General features: G+C 46.4%; 1 protein-coding gene and 1 long non-coding RNA gene across 4 annotated transcripts in view; one reads left to right on the top strand and one right to left on the bottom strand.

Moving 5' to 3' along the window:
- Positions 1-2667, bottom strand: part of PCMTD1 (protein-L-isoaspartate (D-aspartate) O-methyltransferase domain containing 1) — an 85577-nt gene extending 82910 nt beyond the window's left edge. The window contains exon 1 of one of the 2 annotated variants that reach the window (XM_074944400.1): positions 2457-2667. The gene's annotated coding sequence lies outside the window, so the exon portion shown is untranslated. The remainder of the gene's footprint in view (positions 1-2456) is intronic. The other variant, XM_074944397.1, reaches the window with a different exon arrangement.
- LOC141982378 (uncharacterized) lies at positions 2148-16229 on the top strand. Of its 2 annotated transcripts, none has more exons than XR_012638048.1 (4): positions 2148-2241; positions 6688-6772; positions 6871-6972; positions 15986-16229. It is a non-coding gene; the product is annotated as an uncharacterized LOC141982378 (long non-coding RNA). The 2 variants fall into 2 exon arrangements; XR_012638047.1 differs by having other exon boundaries at positions 6688-6783.
- The last annotated feature ends 313 nt before the right edge of the window (positions 16230-16542 follow it).

Here is a 16542-nt window from a genome sequence, read left to right as displayed (position 1 = left end):
AAGTATGCATAACTTTTGAGCACTTGACTTTGCAACCTTAATGTTATTTTAACTTATTTTTGTGCGCACTGTATATAAAATACAAAAATGCTGACTGTGTAGTTCATTGTGTTTATCTGTGTCATTGAATGGACCCAAAAGTCTATTTACTGTCATTAATGGGAGTTGTGCCTGCTTATCAAGGTGAGTTGTTATATATTTGCAACTAAAGCAACATGGGGTGACCAGGTGTCTGGTTTTCGACCGAAACACCCAGTCCAAAAGGGATCCTGGTGGCTCCGGTCAGTATCTCCAACCAGAGCATTAAAAGTCCAGTCAGAGGTGCTGCACAGGTAAGGCAGGTTAGTCCCTACCTGTCCGGGCTCTGCGCTGCGTCCCGGAAGCGGCCAGCAGGTCCGGCTCCTAGGCGGGAGGGCCACAAGGTTCCACACGCTGCCGCTGCCCCGAGCACCAGCTCCGCACTCCCATTGGCTGCAAACCGCGGCCAATGGGAGCTGCACGGGTGGTGCCTATGGGCAAGAGCAGCGCACAGAACCACCTGCCGCGCCTCCGCCTAGGACCTGGACCTGCTGGCTGCTTCTGGGGCGCAGCTAGGAGTCAGGACAGACAAGAATCCTGCCTTAGCCCCTGCCCTCCGCTGACTGGGAGCCACCAGAGGTATGCCTGCGCCTCAACCCCCTGCCCCATCCCAGAGCCCCCTCCCACACCGTAAAGCCCTCTGCTCCATCTCCCGAGCCTGGAGCCCCCTCCTGCACCCAAATCCCTCATTCCCAGCTCCACCCCCCCAGCCGGAGCTCTCACTCCCTCCCACACCCCAACACCCTGCACCCGTCCAGAGCCCCCTCCCACACTCTGAACCCCTCATTTCTGGCCCCACCCCAGAGCCCACACCCCCAGTTAGATCCCTCAGAAAGTGAGTGAGGGACAGCGAGCCACCGAGGGAGGGGGAAAGTAGTGAGCTGGGGGGGGGGTGACTTGGGGAAGCGGCAGGGCTAGGGTGTTCGGTTTTGTGGGATTAGAAAGTTGGTAACCCTAAAGCAACAGCAGGCTTGAGTTAACCTGGTAGGCAGAGGTCTAGAACCAACTAGAATTGCTAGCTCATACTGCCATGTCTTTGCCACTATTGTTACCCATATTACCTAGATTCAAGGTAGCATAACTATGCCTACCCATGCTACTATCACTCTGACTTTTCAGTGGAGACTAGCGAGGACAGTAACTGTAAGGTGCTAGCAGGCACTGCAGAGACACACACATACCCAGCAGACAGAGAGAGATGTGATTCCATCTCTCTCACAAACTCTAAACACGTTTTCTCCTTTGCTTTCTCCCTTGGGGCTGCAGTATATCAGAATTATGGACCACATCCTCTGCCACACAGGTAGGAAGAGAAGACTACAGAAACCAGGCCTAAGCTGCTGCTTGCGTATCAAATAAATGCCAGGATGATTCCTCCTGCCAGCACCAGCTTCCTCATCTCCAACTTCACAGTGAGCCACCGACAGCTCCAGCGAGGCAAAAACAAAAACCCCAAAACAACTAAACCCACAGGTAGAATCTGAATCACCGCAAGTCACCCTCCCACCTGAAAAGACAACAAGGAAAACACAGGGAAGAAGCAAGGTGGCTGTTCTGAAGCCAGTTCCTCCCTCTCCCCCTACGTTGTTCTGAGCCAAAGCAGCGACACCACACCGTAAACAGAGACACAATGTGGGTTATGGCAAAGGCGGGGGGGTGGGGGGGGAGGAGACACATATCTTTACCCACTGTCGTGTAAGCAGGAGATATAGGGTCCCATCCTATTTTCAGTTCCTCTCCCTGCAAGCGCCCCCTCCACGGCTCCAGACAGGGCAAATCAGCCCCACTCTCGGGGATTTCTCCTCCCGCAAACCAAACGGTGCAGAAGAACCACCCCCAAAAGCCACCCCACTTTGCCTGGCGGGCGGGGGGGGGGGGCGGGGAGAAGCAGCCAAGAGACCAAACCTTTCAACCCCCAAACCTACCAAACTCCACCCGCGAGGGGGGGGCAGCGGGGCTGCTCGAGTCCCGTACACGCCTGCCAAACTGCTGGGCCGGGCCGACCTGCGCAGCGCCCCCCTTCGCTCGGGCGCTGTCTCGCCACTGCCCCCCCCCCCGGCCCGCCCGCGTCCAGCCCTGAACCGACGTGCCAGGGCAGGGGGCGGCGAATCCAAAGTACGAAACAACAACCACCGCCCGACCCGCAGGGGAAAGCGGAACGGGGTGAGCGGCGGGGCTGGGGGGGGCGGGTCAGACTCCGAGCGGGGGCCGGGGGTAGCGCTCTGCCTGCACCGCGCTTGGCGTAGGGACCATCCGGGCGCCCCCTCCCCAGCCACCGAGCCCCGCGGCGGCCGCGCCAGCCCCCTCGGGTCCAATCCACGCCGGGACCCTCCCGGGGGCATCCGAGCGCCTCCCCGCCGCCGCCCTCGGGCACTCACCCCTCCGCTGCGCCCTCCAGGTCTCCGGCCGGGGGAAAGCTGCTCGCGGACCGGTGGGGGAGGGGCAGGCCCGTAGCACTAGCCCTGCGCTCCCCCCGCACGCGCTCGCTCTCCACTGTTTGTGTTGACGTGAAAGGCTGCGGGGGAGGGGGAGGGGTTCTACCAGCTGAGAGGATGTAAACACTGGGGTCACGTGCTCCGTCCTCAGGCGGAGGGAGGCAGCCTCCGTGCCCAACTGGCTGAGGGGAGCATCACGTGATCTGGGGATAGACTCCGTCCTGCAACCCAAAGGACCAATCAGGGGATGACGATTTTGTGTCGTCACCCGTTGCCTAGGGGCGTGCAGAACCTTGGCATTAGGCTACGAAGCAGGCACTCCTCCACCGCCAAGTCCCCTATCTATCAAAGGGGCAGGCAGGCTGGGCGCTGCGCTCCCCAGTGCAGCTGACGGATGGTGACGAACTCTTACCAGTCGAGGGCCACCGCGCGTCGCTACAGAGCTGCAGCAGGGCCCTGCTGCCCCTGTCACCGTGCGGACCGGCTCGATCGGGGGGGAGTGGGGACAAGGAAGAGCAGGTGGAGTAAGCGGCAGGGCAGGGCAGGAAGAGCCGGGGGCGAGGTGGGTGGGACTCAAGAGACCAGAGGCAGAAGGGGGAGGTAGTGACTTAGCCTGTGCAATCCCTGCAAAAAGAAAAGGAGTACTAGTGGCACCTTAGAGAGGAACCAATTTATTTGAGCATCGGAGCATATCCGATGAAGTGAACTGTAGCTCACGAAAGCTTATGCTCAGATAAATTGGTTAGTCTCTAAGGTGCCACTAGTACTCCTTTTCTTTTTGCGAATACAGACTAACACGGCTGCTAACTCTGAATCCCTGCAGAGTCACTCCTGGGGCGGGAACAATAAGGATTCTAGGGCCCAGGTGAGTCCTGTCCTAGGCCCTGCCGTGCGCCTAGGCTGGCCCTTAAATCCTGTCCTACCCACTATCCAGAGAAGCCCCCCTATCCCAGGGCTATCCACGCTCAGGGTATTTCCTGTGCCTGGAGAGAAGCCCACAGGGGAGATACAGATTCTTTAGGTCACAGCCACAGAGTGCCCTTTTCGGGAGGAAAGAAGGGTTGTAGCCTCCCCAACCCCAGGACAGAGGCCATGGCTTTCCCCTTGCTAGGGCCCTGAAGGAGGAGGAGGAGGGAATGGGCACTCTTGGAGACTAACAGGCCTCTGGAATGCTTCAAAGGAGGTGGGGAAGGCCGGAGATATCAGAGGGGAATAGGGCTGGGGAGCAGAATAGGGTTGCCAACTTTCTAATTGCACAAAACCAAACCCCTTGCCCTGCCCTCGCCCTTCCTTGAGGCCTCCCCCCTTCACTTACTTTCACTGGGCTGGGGCAGGAGTGTGGGAGGGGGCGAGGGCTCCAGCTGGGGATGATGGGTTTGTGGTGCACAAGGGGGGGTCTAGGCTGGGGCCAAGGGGTTTGGAGTGTGGGAGGGGGTGTGAGGTGTGGGCTCCAGGAGCCTGGGGTGCGGGTGTGGGCTCTCGGAGGGAGGTTAGGTGCAGGAGGGAGCTGGGATGCAGGTGGGGGTGCAGGGTCTGGGAGGGAGTTAGGATGCAGGAGGGGGTTCCGACCTGGGACAGGGGGTTCAGGGTGCGGGGTCTGGATGGGTGGCGCTTATCTCAGGCGGCTCCCGGTCAGCAGGGCTAAGGCAGGCTCCCTGCCTGCCTGGCTCTGCGCTGCTCCTGGAAGCGGCCAACATGTCCGGGCCTCTAGGCAGAGGCATGGCCAGGCAGGTGCTGTCCCCGCAGCTCCCATTGGCTGTGGTTCCTGGCCAATGGGAGCTGTGGGGACAGGGGCAGCACATGATGCTTCCCTGATTGCCCCTGCGCCTACAGGCCAGACATGCTAGTCGCTTCCGGGAGCTGCACAGAGCCAGGGAGTCTGCCGTAGCCCCGCTATGCCTCCAAGTGGACTTTTAATGGCCCAGTCAGCAGTGCTGACTGGAGCCACCAAGGTCCCTTTTTGACCGGGCGTTCTAGTCGAAAGCTGGACAGCTGGCAACCCTAGCGCAGAAGCATCTTGATGGAGACCAGAGAGAAGGGGGAATAGTGGCAGACTGGAGAAGCCAGGGGCAGGTGGGGAGCAGAGTTGGGGCTTGGGCCTCAGTAAGTTGTGGTAGATGATGGGAGCTTATTTCTCAGTAACTACTGGTGAATGGAAGGAGAAGGGATTAGGATAGCTTGAAGATATGACTGGAGCAGCTGTTGCATGAAGTGTTAGAGCTCAAGGAGTGGAGATGTTGGTTTGGTGCAAGGGGGCTGAAGGAACAGAACGTGTTTGAGGTTAGGAAGCAATGGGACAAAGGAGTACAGGTGGCAGAGCCTGTAGTCAGTTGGGTTGGAGGATCCATAGGTTGGAGACAGTCAAAAAATGGGGGTGCAGGGAATGGGAACAGCTGGAGTCTAGGGTCAAGGAGGGGGAAGGCAGTTGATGGTATCAGATTGAGAGAGCAGTAAAAATCAGATATTAAGAAGGCCAGCAAAAGGAGTGAGGGCAGTAGTGGTCAGGGTTTTTGGCTAGTGGGAGTGGGGAAGTGAGGATTGGAGGCCTTGTTCCAGGTGCAGAGGGCTATAAGTAGAGCAGTTGGTGCTGCAAGTAAAGGAAGTTGGTGGAGTTCAAGCTGATAACCTAGGTTTAGGTGGCTTGGATACAGAGGGATTTGGAAGGTAGGAGATTGGGAGTAGCAGTTCATTTGTGCCCAGGGCTGGCCTAATTTGAGGGAGCCGAGATGCTGCTGAAAGAGGGGCCACATTTAGAGGTTAGAGCAAGGGAAATCACAAGACAGCACAGCTGTTGAAGAAGCTGGTTCTTCAGTAAAAAGCAAGCACACTCACCCTCCTAATCTGGTGCCTGCAGGGAGCAATAGCTGTGCTTAGCTAACACCCTCGGTAGAGACATCTGGTGCCACAAAGAGTTGTGTATCTCCCAGGCCAAACTTCAAGAACAACTCTGAGTTTCTGGTAACCTGAGTGAGACTGGGTCAGACCTCAGAAACCAATAGATATGGTGGTATAACTGCTACACCTCTACCTGAGAGACAGAAAGATGGAGAGATAGTAAGTTTCTTTATCAGGGAGTCAGGCTCACCACCCAGCTAAGAGGAAGTCACTGTACAATCTGTGACTGATTGAACAACTCTTCAAAAATGTTATATGGAAACAGTAATGTTTTTGGGCAGAGGAGTGAAATACGTATTTCCCATTATGTTCATGATGAAGCACCGGCAAGGATACTGTCCCTGGACTGGTAAATTTCTGCAAGTTTTGGAAAAATAGCTGTTCTTAAAGTCAGCATACACTAGGAAACTTCAAAAATCCTGTTTACAGAAACTGATTGTAAAAGTTTCACAAGCAGGGGAAAAAAGGTAATACAGTTGCCTAGAGTTAGATCAGTACAATCAGACCCCTACTGACTAACTTCACTAGTTCGGGACTGCACTGATCAGAGAAGATGGGGTTCCCAAAAGGCAACAGGGTCCAGTGGATTAAGCAAAGGCCTATGAGCTGCAAACTCCCAAATTCTAATCCTGGCTTTGCCACTCATTCATTGTGTGGCCTCAGGGAAATCACATTAACATCTCTAGCTTTGTCTGTGCTGCGAACTATCCTTGCAACTTGCATTTGGTATGACTGAACCTGTGCAAGTTGCAACAGTGCAGTGCATCCATATTAGATACACTGTTGTGGATGCAGGACTGACACATATCCCTATAGTTCACTCCGTGCAAGCATTTCAGGAGCGCTACGGTGGGACCTATCCCACAGGTCTGAACATAACCACTTGTAGTAGGTACATGCCTGATAGCGGTGAATTGAATAGATTTCTACAGTAAAATGATTGTGCTACATTCTATATTATACAATTTAATTGTTAGATAATACTAAATATAATTTGGTGTTAGGTTACTAGTCCTCACAGATTAGTTCAGTATTTTCAGTTGTATTTACCTAGGTGAGACTCTGCATGTGCATCCCTTAGAGTTATGCTCCGACACTGCTCCTTGCAGCAAGATGTCTAGGGAGCCTCTGCAATTCCTTCCCTCCTGCCCAATTCATTAGTACCGTACCTAGTAATATATTTTGACATGCACCATTAATATGTGACTGGCAGTTATTGAAACTTTTTTTTTAATTTAAAAAAAAATCTCTAATCATGTATCTCTTATTTGCTACCTAGGTTCCAGAGAAGTGTGTTTGGAGGTCCATGGTAATGTTCCCTGCAGGAACTATACCACAGAGAGGGGAATCTGAAGATTTCTTAGGTGTGAAGAGGGTGGGTTAACAAGACTAATGATTTCACTATATCATTAGATAATGAATTACACCCTCTCACTGACTGCTATTAACTTCTCCCTGCTAGAGTTGACTTATCTCTGGATCCCATTAAGAACACTTCTGAAAAGCAAATATTTGCCTTTGGAGTGGTCCAACAGGAACCAAGTGAAATCAGAATGCAGCTAGAGTAAGGTGTTTTTTTTTTTTTAAAGTTTCTCCTTGGTGTTTACACTCTTTCTATACTATTATATCCTTTGCTTTATTTAATGCACTGTTTACACAGTTCCATCCATCCCCATAATTATTTTGCTTATTTCTGATCTCTTTTGACCTCTCAGCATCTGTCTAGTATTTATGAAGACTTCAAATAATATATCTGGCCTATCCAACCACCCATAATTTTAAAATGAATGCAGTTTCAACACAGTCATCAAAGCCAAGGTCTCATTTGCTGATCTATGTTGGGTAACTCCAGTAGAACCACAATTTTGTGAACTCCAGTCTTATGAATGACTGGCTATATGATCCATTTTGCCCTTGACAGAAAAAAGAAACAAAACAAAATATAACAAAAGTGATGTTGATGAAGAACAAGTTGTCATCTCTTCAACTTCTGGTGCCTTAAGTGCATTAAAAATCACTTTGTAGTGGTTTGAAGGACAAGAAGAAAGTGATGCAGTGCACCATACTGCAACTGATACATCATACCTGCTGTAATTGAGATGTTCAATCTTAAACCTTTGATTTTAGGAGCGCCTCAATCCCCTATTAGTTCGTAAAATAGGGATTCTTCTGTAAGCAGGAGGCCAAGATCTCCTACTATTTTCCCTAGAGTATATACCTCCAGTGTTCTGAATATCATTCTAGCTCAAATAGTTTCTAGTGCCCGAGCCTGTTCCTAGTGATGCTAATGGCAAAACTCTTCTCCTTTCAGTGGGGAAGGGAAGAATGAAACCCTCAGTGTCAAACCTCTGAGAATAGCTGCTAATTAGTATGACTTCTGTATTTAGTTGAAAAGCCAGTATCACATTCATTAAGTTGTAAAAAAAAATTTGCAATATTGTGAGCATGAAAAACATGTATAATCACTTTGGAGTCTTATTCTATTTAGAGATGGGATGAACAGATTGTGTACTGAAGCCTATGTGAAAAACTAAAGGAATGGCTTCAGATTCAGAATTTTTGTTTGCAGTTGACTCTTTCCTAATTTATAATAAAATGGAAAGGCCCATTTCAGATATATATATATTTTAAAAGCATCTTGTTTTTACATTTTATTTGTAGTCTTAAATTGGAAACAGGTAAAGTCTGAAAAGGCAGCAGCCATGCTTTTGAGGGGAATAATACTATTCTTAAACACAGGAAGGGAAATTATCATGTCTGGTTATCATTTTTTTCCAATTCTAATTATATGTCTGCCACAGTCTTTTTACATGGGCTACCCCCAAGTCTCTTATAGTGGTTAGAGAAAAACAATTCAGGGTTTTCTCCATGGTTCACCGTGACAGGCCTTTCAATATGACTGTCCTGGACCTTTTGTACCAACCACAATAGACCTTTTCTATTGGTTTGATTGACTCTTAAAATCGCTCTCAAAAATTACTTGTCTAAAAAAGGGAGGAGAATTTATCTAGTCTGTAACAATGGAAAATAATCTGGAAGACAGTAATGTGAGCCAGCAGACACACTGATTATCTTTGGAATAAAATGCATTGAAGCACACTGATATTCAACAGCGTAGCCATAAACCTTTAAAGAAAACCCTACAATGTTAAGATTTTATTTCTATGTTTTGCTAATTTAATTTTGATAGAAGTATTCCAATCACCACTAATTTTTGTGATGTTATTTAACACTTTGTCAGGCCAATTTTCTTAGTTTTCTGTTTTCTCAGTCCATTACAATTGAATGGATGTCGGATAGGATGATCACTCTGCACTCAGCTTTAAAAAGAATTAAAAAAAAAAAAAAATAGAAACTTCAGTGTTCGGGTCTGTCAGGAAATTCCAAACTCTCAAACATGTACTGGTCTACAACTATAATACAAGTTCTGCCATGCATTAGTTAAACAGAGGGTAGATACATATTCTCTCACATAGCCTGGCCCGTACAGTCTCTGTACCTGCAGTACATTAATTGCAGTACAATAATTTGATCAAATCAAATCTTGATGATTTGAGATGTGGATAGCTTGAACAATTCTTCTATTCATTTGAATGGAAGTTAGCATCCTAAGAAAATCTTATTTGACATCAAATATATTACACGACAGGACTGTCAGAGCAGTGGTAGGTCATGTAAGGTACTTCGCACACATTGAGTTCAAGACCTCAATAAGTGCACTTTACAATAGACTTACAAGGAATATCATTTAAGACCCAAACTAAGAAAGGTGGCTTATTTCAGTTGATGTCTTCCAAGATAATGGAAAAGGTTGGCTTCAGCCATCATCTAGCAGGAGAGGATACAACTTGGCATGCCTCTACTCTCCAGTCCTGTTCCTCTCTCCACAGTGTTATATATTACACCTCTCAGGGAATCAGCACTCTGTTGACAATGATTCTAAGTAATCTTATTATCAGAGAGCAGAAGCAGATGTCTCCCTGCCTTCCAGAAGTGCTTTGGAAATCTAAATAAATTTGTGTTTAGTGCTTAGATACTATGGGCCTAATTCTCCACTGCCTTTCACCTGCTGTTGTAATTAATATAAATGGAAAGTAAGTACAGTAAAATTCTACCAAATCAAAACAACAGCATTTTACACTGGCTTTGCACTGCTGTACACAACTACGGAAGTCAGACCTATACTACTGATCTATTTAAGAAAGGGTTTTCATTATTTTTAAAAATATGAAGATTTGTAATGCTGCTCTTATTGAAATGAATGACAACCCTGAACTACGTATAATGAAATGAAAAGTAGCAAATATAGGTGTGATGGGTTTGGTCACAGAGACCCCCTTGGAACTGCCACCTGATGTGCTGAGACTACCTCTGAGCCCATTTTCTCTGACAGTTTGGGCCTCCAGAAACCTGCCTTCTTGAGCCAGACATGCCAGTCTGCTCCAACACAGACCCAGGGTCTGAACCACGCACCCCTAAGCTGCAGACTTAAGTGAAAACAGCTTAAGAAGTGCTCCTGTCTCCAGCACTCAGATACCCAGTTCCCAATGCAAATAAATAAATCTGTTTTACTCTTATAAAGCTTATTCAGGGTAAACTCATAAATTTTTCACCCTCTAATAATGCTGATAGAGAGATATGCACAGCTGTTCGCTCCCCCAGGTATTAATTGCTTACTCTGGGTTAATTAATAAACAAAAGTGACTTTACTAAGTATAACAAGTAGGATTTAAGTGGTTCTAAGTAATAACAGACAGAACGAAGTAAGTTACCAAGCAAAATAAAACAAAAACATGCACATCTAGGCCTAATACTGTAGAAAACTGAATACAGGTAAATCTCACCCTCTGAGATGTTCCAGTAAGCTTCTTTCACACACTAGACTCCTTTCTAGTCTGGGCCCAATCCTTTCCCCTGGTACAGTCCTTGTTCCAGCTCAGGTGGTAGCTAGAGGATTTCTCATGTCTACAGCCCTCTTTGCTCTGTTCCACCCGCTTTAATAGCTTTGGCACAAGATGGGAATCCTTTGTTTCTCTAAATGGAAAAGCACCAGGTTTAAGGTGGATTCCAGTACCAGGTGACATGGTCACATGTCCTGTGAGACCCCAAGCCTTCATTCTTCCTGGCCTGACTCACAGGAACGCTTGCAAATAAACAGAGCCATTTACAACCAATTGTCCTAGTTGATGGGAGCCATCAAGATTCCAAACCACCGTTAATGGGCCCACACTTTGCATAATTACAATAGGACCTCAGAGTTATATTTCATATTTCTAGTTCCAGATACAAGAATGATACATTTATACAAATAGGATGACCACACTCAGTAGATTATAAGCTTTGTAATGATACCTTACAAGAGACCTTTTGCATGAAGCATTATATTATATTATATATACATTATATTCACACTCATTAGCATATTTTCATAAAATCATATGGAGTGCAATGTCACCATATGCATAGTAGATAGCTTTCAGAATTTAATCTCAGGTATTCCAAATATCAAAAATTTAGTCTTATCGCCTAGTTGGCTACCACATTTCATTTTATTTTTAGATAGAGCAATTTTTCCTCACAGACTATAAAAAAACGCTTGAACCTGCTTACAAGCATCATGAACTTAAAGGGAAGGTGTAATCAACATTCCTTTATCTAGGTGAAGAACACTTTATTAAGTGACAGATTACTTTAGTTCATGCTTCATTTATTCTTTGCACATATTTCTGTTTAGATAATGAAAATCAATGTGGTGAGTTTCACTTTTGTGTTTCAAGTTTACTTGCTTATGTGTTCTTAAATGCTACAGTAATTGAGTTTCAAATATTGCAGGGAATATTTACATTTTAAAACAACTTATTTCCTTGAAATTTTATTTCTAATAATGTTACAGCATTTCTGTTGTTAAAAATGTAAATTTTGAACTAAGTTAAGTTGACAGTGTCCCTTTAAATACTTTTGAAGTTCCACTACTGAAGATGTGTTAACTTCTAAGTTTTTGAATGACAATGTATAATACGTTTCTATATTACCCATATTGCACTAGGGATTTGTGTATTCTGCTCACAAGAGTCAGGGCAGTAAGTAGTGTTGTAGCTGTGTTGGTCCCAGGATATTAGAGAGACAAGGTGGATGAGGATTATTTATTGGACCAATTTCTCTTGGTGAAAGAGAAAAGCTTTCAAGCTACACAGAGCTCTTCATGTCTGTAAGCAGTAGCAGACAATTAACTAACTCAGTGAGAGGAACAATTAATAAAATGAGGAATATTTATACCCTTTTCTTATTTATTTCACTTTGTGGATGTGCATTTTAATGCTGATAGCACTTTTGAGAAAGCTGCAAAAAGATAAAATGGCCCATTTTAGAATAGGTGCATCTTCTTCCCTCTACTTGATATATTCAATGGCTAATGCAAATTAAGTTCTCCTAATTCTTTTTGATTCTTTCTTACAGTTTTGCAATACTGACTAAATGTGCTAACTGTATTGATGACATTTTCAGAGCAGGATATCTGAACAAATGCTAAAATAACTCTTTAATCAATTACAGTGATAAATTTACAAGAAATATATATTTGTTCTATTGTGGAATACATTGCCATTTTCTCTCAACACCTCTGAAACACTTATGGGCAAGTGTTCTCACTGCACGGGCAGTATTTAATCTCTGTAACAACATTTGGGATGGAAGGGTCTGTCACTTTAAGAAAATAAAAGTAATTAAGAAGAAAGTAGCGGTGAGTCCCAGATCTAAAAATGTTGAATTACTTCCTTGTGTTTTGGTAAGTTTTTTGTGTGAGTATCTACAGTTTTGTAGAGTGCTGGTTTATTACGAAATAATATAACATTAAGGTAGCAAGTTCCATGGTCAAGATTAAAGAAATCCTAACATTAGGCTCATAATACCATATTAAAGTCTAGTCCTACAAGTAGTTATGGTAAGAGCAAATATGCAAGGATTAAAAATATCAAATGAAATCTGGCAGGAAAGCATGCAAATTGGCATGAGGTCTAAAATAAGAATAAGAATATAAATGAAAATAGCAACAATAACCTATTAAAACACATTAGAAATATAGGCTGTGTTCCTAGAATGGAATCTTCTAGCATGCAGATAGCTTTGCATGCCTGTTGAGTTGAATTGACTTTAATGGGGCTATCCAGGGATTCATGCAATCCGGGCATGATGCTGGATCAGGGCCAGAGAAAGTTTAGAAATCATTTTTAAAATAATAAAGGCAAAGGTTAAAAATTAAGGCCCAGATCGTGGAAGTACTTCTGCATATGAGTTTATGTAGGTGAGTAGACTAGATCACTTGGTCGAGAAATCGTTCTCATTCTTTTTATTTCTGGTTTTAATCCACCATCTCCCATCACTGTTAATGAAACAGGCAATGCAGGCTCAAATTGGTGGGACTAGAGTTTCCGGCCTTATCATGATGGTTGTCACTTTATAACCCACCTCATGTCTCCTGGAAGCAATATAGCACTCTCGTTCCAGACAAAAAGGATGAGATAAAAGATCAGGACAAAGAGTGTGATCTATGAAGGTAGTTAGGCACCTAAGAGCTATTTTAGTGCCACTGTGATCCACAAAACTCCTGCTTGGCTGCTGACCAGGGCTTTGTCAAGCCTGACTTAAAAAAACTTCTAAGGAAGGAGATTCCACTACCTCCCTAGATAACGCATTCCAGTGTTTCACTACCTTCCTAGTGAAAAAGTTTTTCCTAATATCTAACCTAAACCTCCCCTACTGCAACTTGAGACCATTACTCCTCGTTCTGTCATCCGCTACCACTGAGAACAGTCTAGATCCATCCTTTTTGGAACACCCTTTCAGGTAGTTGAAAGCAGCTATCAAATCCCTCATTCTTCTCTTCCGCAGACTAAACAATCCCCGTTCCTTCAGCCTCTCCTCATAAGTCATGTGTTCCAGTCCCCTAATCATTTTTGTTGCCCTCCGCTGGACTCTCTCCAATTTTTCCACATCCTTCTTGTAGTGTGGGGCCCAAAACGGGACACAGTACTCCAGATGAGGCCTCACCAATGTGGAATAGAGGGGAACGATCACGTCCCTTGATCTGCTGGCAATGCCCCTACTTATACAACCCAAAATGCCACTGGCCTTCTTGGCAACAAGGGCACACTGTTGACTCATATCCAGCTTCTCATCCACTGTAACCCTAGGTCCTTTTCTGCAGAACTGCTGCCTAGCCATTCGGTCCCTAGTCTGTAGCAGTGCATGGGATTCTTCCATCCTAAGTGCAGGACTCTGCACTTGTCCTTGTTGAACCTCATCAGATTTCTTTTGGCCCAATCCTCTAATTTGTCTAGGTCCTTCCGTATCCTATCCCTACCCTCGAGCATATCTACCTCTCCTCCCAGTATAGTGTCGTCTGCAAACTTGCTGAGGGTGCAATCCACACCATCCTCCAGATCATTTATGAAGATATTGAACAAAACCAGCCCCAGGACCGACCCTTGGGGCACTCCACTTGATACTGGCTGCCAACTAGACATGGAGCCATTGATCACTACCCATTGAGCCCGACAATCTAGCCAGCTTTCTATCCACCTTATCGTCCATTCATCCAGCCCATACTTCTTTAACTTACTGGCAAGAATACTGTGGGAGACAGTCAAAAACTTTGCTAAAGTCAAGAAACAGCACATCCACTGCTTTCCCCTCATCCACAGAACTCGTTTTCTCGTCATAGAAGGCAATTAGACTAGTCAGGCATGACTTGCCCTTGGTGACTCCATGCTGACTGTTCCTAATCACTTTCCTCTCCTCTAAGTGCTTCAGCATTGATTCCTTGAGGACCTGCTCCATGATTTTTCCAGGGACTGAGGTGAGGCTGACTGGCCTGTAGTTCCCAGGATCCTCTTTCTTCCCTTTTTTAAAGATGGGCACTACATTAGCCTTTTTCCAGTCGTCCTTGACCTCCCCCGATCGCCATGAGTTTTCAAAGATAATGGCCAGTGGGCTCTACAATCACATCCACCAACTCCTTTAGCACTCTCGGATGCAGCACATCCGGCCCCATGGACTTGTGCTCATCCAGCTTTTCTAAATAGTCCCGAACCACTTCTTTCTCCACAGAGGGCTGAAAAACTTTAAACAAGAAACAAACATATATAAACTGTTTTCTGGTATGCATAAAAATCCCCTAACCTTTATGTCATGTCTTTGGCACCTAATGTTCTGTTTCTAAGCCCTAGTCTATGCTACAGAGTTAGGCCAATGGCAGCTTATGTTGACCTAATTATAGAGAAGGCAGGAGGAACATTGTAGTGTAGATGTTTTAAGTGGCCCGCTATGCCGACCTAATAAATTCACATTGGCAAGAGATGTAGCAGTTAGTTTGATGGAGTTAGGGCAATGCAGCATCAGTGTAGACACTGCGTTGCTTACGTAGGCATAAGTGGCTTCCAAAAGGTGTGCCTCAGTGCCCCACTATAAACACTCTGGTCGCCATTTTGAACTCTGCTGCCAGGCGGGCAGGTACCCAGGTGAACGCCCCTCCCCTGTTAAACCCCCAGGAAGTTTTAAACTTGCTATGTGAGCTATCCACACCAAGCAAACAGGAAGAGCAACTGCCCAGCTGAGCAGGCCCCCTCTACGCAGCAAATGTGCTCCCTCCTGGAGTACACCTGAGGTGGTGGATCTCCTTAGTCCATCAGGAGAGGAGGCTGTAATGGCACAGCTGCGATCCAGCATTCAGAACCTTGACATCTACAGCCAGCATGCTCAGGGCATAGAGGAGAAGGGCTACAATAGGGACACGCAGCAGTTCTGCATAAAAATCAAGAAACCAAGTCAGGTGTACCAGAAGGTCAGGGAGGCAAATAGTTGCTCTGGTGCAGAGCTGCAGATATGGTGCTTCTACAAGGAGCTGCATGCCATCCTCAGCAGCAACCCCACCGCCACCATTAAGAGCCCTGTGGATACTTTAGGGGATACTTTAGTGGAGTCATAGGTCACTGGAGTGAACCCTGAGGATGAGGTGCTGGATAAGGAAGAGGATGTGGGACAGACAACAGGGGAATCGGGTGGCATGAGTAGTTTGTGTGCACCAGGACGTCCTCTGAATCCTCCATAGAGATCTCTAGGAAACTTTTCTGGAGGCAGTCTTCAATCGTCTGCCAAAGGTTTCTTGGGAGGGCTGCCTTGGGTCTTCCCCTGTGGTAGGACACTTTGCCATGCCACTGGGCAATTACTTCAGCAGGCACCATTGCAGCACACAGACTTGGCTAGATGCATGCAGGAGCTACTCTCTTGCAGCCTCTGTTACCCTGAGGAGTAAGATATCAGCTACAATCACTACCTCCTGTAGAAAATGGGGCCAGTATCCAGTACAATAACCCTATCCAGCTGTACTGATATCCCCTGCTACCCCCCACCCCTTATTGTCCCAACTTGCCTGCTCCCCATCGGGCTACACTCACCACGGCAGGGGCTGCCGCTATGCTCTGAGAGTCCCAAAGGAAAGTGAGAACGTTGAGCTTGTAACTTGTGTGGACCAAGGGGAGTACATGCACTGACAATAGTACCTCTGTCCATTTTTTCCTTAGCAGCTGCAAATGTGGCCTTGAGAGTCTCTTCATCCACACTGGCAGAGTGGCAGGGGGAGAAAGAAGAGGACAAGGGAAGACATGTTCCAGGAGGTCCTGCAAGCCTCTGGTGCTTCAGGTTGTACAGAGGGATAGTGAGGACAGGAGAAACAGGAGAGATAACCCTGCTCAGGGAACAAACAGACATACTGCAGTCTCTGATTGAATTTCAGGGTGAATGCATCCATGCTCGCCTCCACCCACAGCCCATAGAGAACTGCATTCTAGGATTTCCCTACCCTCCCTCCTCACCATATTCCATGTATTTTCCGGGGCTGCAGCCGTACCCCAGGCACTCCACCCTGGTGGAGATTACACATGACAGCTGCACATACACCCAGCTGGCAGAGCCTGGTTGGTGTATGTCCTTGTGAATTCCCTGTTCCTTCCTCTTAAAAAAATACTTTCCCCTGTATGTATGAAGTTTGCCTCAACATTCCATAGGTATGTTTGCATGAGCGTGGAATAAAAACCCACTTATGGAGACTGAATTTATCTTTATTATTCTCCAACCAATA

This window comes from Natator depressus, chromosome 2 (genome assembly GCF_965152275.1).
Source record: "Natator depressus isolate rNatDep1 chromosome 2, rNatDep2.hap1, whole genome shotgun sequence".
NCBI classification, from domain to species: Eukaryota; Metazoa; Chordata; order Testudines; family Cheloniidae; genus Natator; species Natator depressus.
Note: the sequence above shows the minus strand (reverse complement) of the source record. Positions and strands in the feature narration are given on the sequence as shown.